The sequence below is a fragment of the Mesoplodon densirostris genome, chromosome 1 (genome assembly GCF_025265405.1).
Source record: "Mesoplodon densirostris isolate mMesDen1 chromosome 1, mMesDen1 primary haplotype, whole genome shotgun sequence".
NCBI lineage: Eukaryota > Metazoa > Chordata > Mammalia > Artiodactyla > Ziphiidae > Mesoplodon > Mesoplodon densirostris.
In genome coordinates this window covers 107,303,908-107,310,218 of record NC_082661.1, presented here as the reverse complement: position 1 = coordinate 107,310,218, position 6,311 = coordinate 107,303,908, and positions in this window count along the sequence as shown.

Below are 6,311 nucleotides of genomic sequence, written 5' to 3'. Positions count from 1 at the left end.
GCACCCTCTCTGTCCCTCTCCCCAGACCTCTTTGTCCCCAAGTGTCCTGTCTTCATCGCTCTGAGTCTGGCCCACCGGCTGACCTGTTGGATGCTGCCTGCTTGAGCCAGACGTGCACCTTGGTTCTGCATGCCGGGGGACGCCGGTGCATGTGCACACGCGCCTGCAAACCGCATCCCTCACGCGGCTGGCAGGAAGCTCTTCGTGCAGCCCTGGGCGTGGGTTGAGGGAGAGGCAGCAAGCAGCTCAGGAGGAGCTGGAGGCTCCAGTCATATGACTCGCTTTCAGATGCGCTTGGGCCCAGGCTCTGACATTTAAATTTGGGACAGTGCTGTGTGCACCGTCTTCGCACTGGGCCCTTGGGTCACGTGGCCACTTGGTAAATGGAGTTGGACCTGCCCCAGAGCTCAGGGGCAGACCTGGAGCTGCTCTTCAAGTGGAGAGTTGTGTTTGACGCAGGAGGAGATGGACTTGCTCCAGGATGCCAGGGCACTGGGCTAGAGGCGTTTGCCACAGGTGTCTGCCACAGATGCTCCAGGCTGCGTGGGGTCTCGTGGGCTACCCACCCAAGGGGTGAGTGGCTTGGGGCCCAGGAGATGGGTGAGAACAGCACATGCAGATGCGGTGTGGGCCGCTCCCCCACCCAGAGCCGCACTGAGCGCTGTGCCTCCTAGAAGTGGTCCTGCACACGCCCACGTTGCCAGACCGTCGTACCCCCAAACTTCTCTGGACTTTCAGCGGGTTTACCTCTCACCCTGCGGGAGGCATGGGCTTTACTGAGGCCTCTAGGGCACTTGTCATCTCTTGGCCGCCCTGTCTAATCGCCATAATGTCATCAAGGGAACCAAGATCCCTGGATCGTGTTAAGATGGTGGGAGCGTGGTGCCATCAGGCAGACTCTGAAGGTGTGCTGCCGTGCCTGCCATGTGTGGGAGCCTGCTGGCCTCCTTCCTCGAGGGGGATAGAAAAGCCAGCTGTGCCGCATACTGGCGCCACGGACCGTGTGATTTTGTCCAGTAAAGGTACACATCCAGACCTCAGCTGGTTGGTGTTGCCCTAGGTTATGCTGTGATCATTTGTCACTCAGCACCCATCTGGCAAGTGATATGGAGAACAGAGAAGGAATCCCCACCCTCACATCTCCCCAGTTCCTGATGTTGGACCTAATCCCCAGAAACATGGTGTTATTTTTGGTTTAGCCTGGAGGGCAGGCCTGGGGGCTTCCATGATAGCACCCCATGCAGCAGCCGGGGGCCAGTGTGGGGCTGTGGCTGCTCGCTGAGTATGAATGGCCCACTCTACATTCTGCGGAGATCGAAACACCTACAGGAAGGGTCTGAAAACCCATGGGCTCACAGACTCAGGCCCGTGCCCCGTGTGACCAGCGATGGTGGCTTTCTGGTGTGTGAGGGTTGGCCCCACTTCAGAGCCATCATCTAGGAATCCCCTCCATAGGGCAGTCACTGAGGGTGCTGCAGGTGCCCCTTACGTAACTGGGGCCATAGGCTAGTGACTGTATAGGCAGTTCTTTGTCAGGGGGACCAGCCTCCCCTCCATCAAGGGCTCTGGGTCCTGCCCATGAGGCCCTAGCCTCACTATGACAAGGGGCTTCAGAGACCTGCCAACGGACCTACAATTTTCTGCCTATATGTGCCTCAAGCAGCACTTCAGAAGCTGCCCACCTGTTTCATTTCTCGAGACTCTGCATGTAATCGGCCATCTCATGTTTGCCAAGTCCCCTGAGGGCCCATGGCTGCAAACACTTGCATGTGTGAGTCACCTGGGGTCTTGTTAAGACGTGGGTCTGACTCTAGTCTGTCTGGGATGGGGCCTGAGACTGCATTTCCAACCACCCACGTGCTGCTGGTCCCAGGGGCTAGCCCCAGGCCCGCGGCCCAGTGACTGCGGTGCACTGCCAGGTGCTTACCAGGCTCCTGCTGGCCGATCCTCGAGGTTGGGGCTCCCTCTTCCCAGAACGTGTCCGACAGGCTGTGCGGGCAGAAGAACAGCCCACGTGCACACGTGGACAGGCTGTACAGGGGTGTGTGTGGCTGTCCTGCCCATCTGTCCCCGTTTCCCTTCCTCGCAAATTGCTGCTCCTGAGCAGAAAGGGCCCCGGCGGGTTCTTGGGGTGGGGTGAGCGCGGGTGGTTCGGTCCGGCAGCAGCACGTAGAACCGGCCCTGTGGCCACAGGAGCCAAGCCAGGAGGCCTCTGTCCCCGCGTGCCCCGGGCTCTCAGTTCTGCCTCTTCCCTTTCAAGGGAGAAGGAGGGACGCCTGGTCTTTAGAAGCAGGGCTGTTGCCATAGCAACCAGCCTCTTCCTCTGCCGCACTTGCCCAGCTCGAGGCCACCCATCCCTACGGTGTCTGTGACTGAGAGTCGCCGGCAGCACCCCCAGTGTCCCTCGGGGAGGAGGGGTCCCTCCCGCAGTGGTCCCAGCACAGGCGCAGGAGTGGCCAGCCCCATGCGTGGGGAGGCTCCAGTGAGGCCCCAGGAGAGAAGGCGAAACCAAAAAGAGGTCTCTCGTGCATTTTAAAGTCTAAAGTGATGTCACCCCTGTTCACACTTCGTGTGTTCGCTCAGCGGCCCAGGCCGAGCCTATCACCTCAGCGGCCTCCCCGGTCCCTCCACACAGGCCTCTCATCTGTCCGTCTGTCTGTCTAGCAGATCAACCTGATTTGTTTTTTTAAATAACAACTTTATTGAGACATAATTGACACTATTTAGAGCATATGATTTGATACGTTTTGACCTGTTTCTGTCCATGAAACTCTGACCACAATCTAGACAGTGGCTGTTCCCATCACCCCCAGAGATCGTCTCACGCCCCCTCCCAGCCCCGACCCAGGCAGCCCCACGTCTGCCTCGGTCACTGTAGACCCACTGGCTCTTTCTAGAATGTGGTACGGACGCCATCACACAGTTCGCACGCCTTTTCCACCAGCACAGTTACCTTCAGACTCACCTGCGTCATTGCCAAGTGTCGACGGATGGTTCACGGCTTTTTATGGCTGATCACGTCCCATTGTGTGGACCTAGGACGGTTTGCCCCGTCACTTGTTGACGGACATTTGGGTAGTTCCCGGTTCGGGGCTGTTACAAATAAAGCCACTGTGAACATTTGTGTGCAAATTTGTGTGGACATGTACCTCCTTTACTGTTGGGTAAATACCTGCGAGTGGGACGCTCGTCATGTGACTCGATTACGTGTGTGCTTGGCTCTTTGGAAACTTGTTGCTTGCAGCTGGTTGTGTCTCGCCACCTTGCTAAGTGCACTAATACTGTTCATTTTGGTGACTTCTTTTCTTGTAGGGTCCATAGAATTGTCCACATAGATGATCTTGTCATTTACAAATCAGGGGCATTTTACTTCTTTCCAGTCTGAACTGGCTTGACCCTCCAGCACCATGTGACTAGCAGGAAGAGAGCAAACCCCAGGTCTGGTTCTAATTTAAGGGGTGAGCGTCATTCTTTAACAATTAAGTATGATGTTAGCTGTAATGTTTTTGTAGATGCCTTTTCTCAGCTGGAGGATGTCCTTTTCTTTGCCAGTTTGCTGAGAGTTTTTTTTTTTTTTTTTAACATCAGGAATGGGTGTTGGATTCTGTCCAGTTCTCTTTCTGCATCTACTGAGATAATCATATTTTTTTCTTTCTGTTGATATGGTAAGTTATGTTGATTGATTTTCAAATGTTAAACCAACTTTGCATCCCTGGGATAAACCCCACCTGATCATGATGTATTATCCTTTTTTTGTTGGATTTGATTAACCAAAACTTAAGGTGTTTTGCATCTGTGTTCATGACCGATACTGTTCTGTTCTGTAGGTTTCTGTTCTTGTCATTCTGGATTTGGCCTCATGGAATGAGTCAAGAGGTAGCCCCTTCTCTTCCCTTTGATGGGAGTGTTTGCGTAGAATGGGTGTTATTTCCTCCTTAAATGTTTTGTAGAATTTGTCAGTGAAGCCATCTGGGCCTGGTGTTTTCTTTTTTTTCTTTTCTTATCAATAAAGAAAATGAATTAATAGTTTAAAATTTATTCACACATAAGCACACAGGCACACAGCCACATACATACATAAATATACCCACAAAAAAATCCAACCTCAAATAATTCCTTGGGTAAGTTCTACCAAACACTGAAGGAACAGATATTTTCAATCTTATTCAAATTGTTTTACAAAACAGAGAAAGAGGAAATGCCCCCCACTCATTTTATGAGAGTGGCATATCCTTTTTCTTTTGAATTTTGTTTATTTATTTTTTATACAGCAGATTCTTATTAGTTATCTATTGTATACGTATTAGTGTATGTATGTCAATCCCAGTCTCCCAATTCATCACACCACCACCATCCTCCCTGGGCCTGGTGTTTTCTCTGTGGGAAGATTTTTAACTAAAAATTCAAATTATTTAATAAATACATTCAGGTTTTCTACTTCTTCTAGAGTGAGCTTTGGTAGTTTTTGTTTTTCAGTGAATTTGTCCAGTTCTTCTAAGGTGTCAAATGTATTGGCATAAATTTATTCACAATATTCCCTATTCTTCTTTTTTAAAAAAAAATTTATTGGGGTATAGTTGATTTACACTGTTCTTAATTTCAGGTATACAGCAAAGTGAATCTGTTACACATATACATATATCCACTCTTTTTTAGATTCTTTTCCCATATAGGCCATTACAGAGTACTGAGTAGAGTTCCCTGTGCTCTACAGTAGGTCCTTATTAGTTATCTGTTTTATATACAGTAGTGTGTATGTGTCAATCCCAATCTTCCAATTTATCCTTCTCCTCCTTACCCCCACGGTAAGGGGTTTATTTTCTACATCTGTAACTGTATTTCTGTTTTGTAGATAAGTTCATTTGTAGCCTTTTTTTTAGATCCCACATATAAGCAATATCATATGATATTTGTCTTTCTGTCTGACTTACTTCACTCAGTATGATAATCTCTAGGTTCACCCATGTTGCTGCAAATAGCATTATTTCATTCTTTTTAATGGCTGAGTAATGTTCCATTGTATATATGTACCACATCTTCTTTATCCATTCGTCTGTTGATGGACATTTAGGTTGTTTCCACGTCTTGGGTATTGTAAATAGTGCTGCAGTGAACATGTATCTTTTCAAATTCTGGTCCTATTCTTCTTCTAATGTGTGTAGAATTTGTAGTAACGTTGCGTCTCTTGTTCCTAATATTGATAATCTGTGTCTTTTCTCTTTTTTTTCCAGATCCATGTATAAAAGGTTTATGGGTTTTATTGATCTTCTCAAAGAACCAGCTTTTGGTTTCATTAATTTTCTCTATTTTTTAATTTTTGTTTTGTTTTCTATTTCATTGATTTCTAACGTGATCTTTCCTGTTTGCCTTCTTCTGCTTACTTGGGGTTTCATCTTTTCTCATGTTTTCTAGTTCCTTTGGAAGGAAACTGAGGCCATTGATCTGAGCCCTGTCTTCTCTAATTAGGTGCTTAGTGCCATAAATTTCTAAGTACTGCTTTAACTGTGTTCCACAGTTTTTTATATGTTCTCTTTTCATTTCCATTCAGTTCAAAATAATTCTTAATTTTCCCTTGGTTTCTTCTTCAATGTATGGGAAATTAAGAAGTGGATTATTGGGACTTCCCTAGTGGTCCAGTGGCTAAGACTCTGCACTCCCAATGCAGGGGGCCTGGGTTCGATCCCTGGTCAGGGAACTAGATCCCACACACCGCAACTAAGAGTCTGCATGCTGCAACGAAAGATCCTGCATGCTGCAAGAAAGACCTGGCACAGCCGGGTCTTTTTAATAAATAAAATATTAAAAAAAAGAAGTGGATTATTGGTTTGCAAACATTTGAGGATTTCCCAGATATCTTTTGTTAGTGATTTCTAGTATAATTCCAATGTGGTCAGACAACATTCTTTGAATGACTTGAATTATTTAAAAAATATTGCCACTTGTGGCTCAGGAAATGTTTGACTGCTCTGTAAATATCAACCAGGCCAAGTTAGGTGATAGTGTTCAAGTCTTCTATATTCCTGATGATCTTCTGTCTACTTGTTGAATCACATTTGGGCGAAGAGTGTTGAAATCTCTGAGTATAATTGTGGATTTGCCCATTTCTCCTAATCGGCTTTTGCTTCATGGATTCTTACCATGTGCCATCGGGTACATGCATATTTAGGACTGTTACATCCTTCTGATGATTTTATTTTCTTTATTTTTTTAATTTTTATTTATTTATTTTTGTGGTATGCGGGCCTCTCACTGTTGTGGCCTCTCCCGTTGCGGAGCACAGGCTCCGGACGCACAGGCTCAGCGGCCATGGC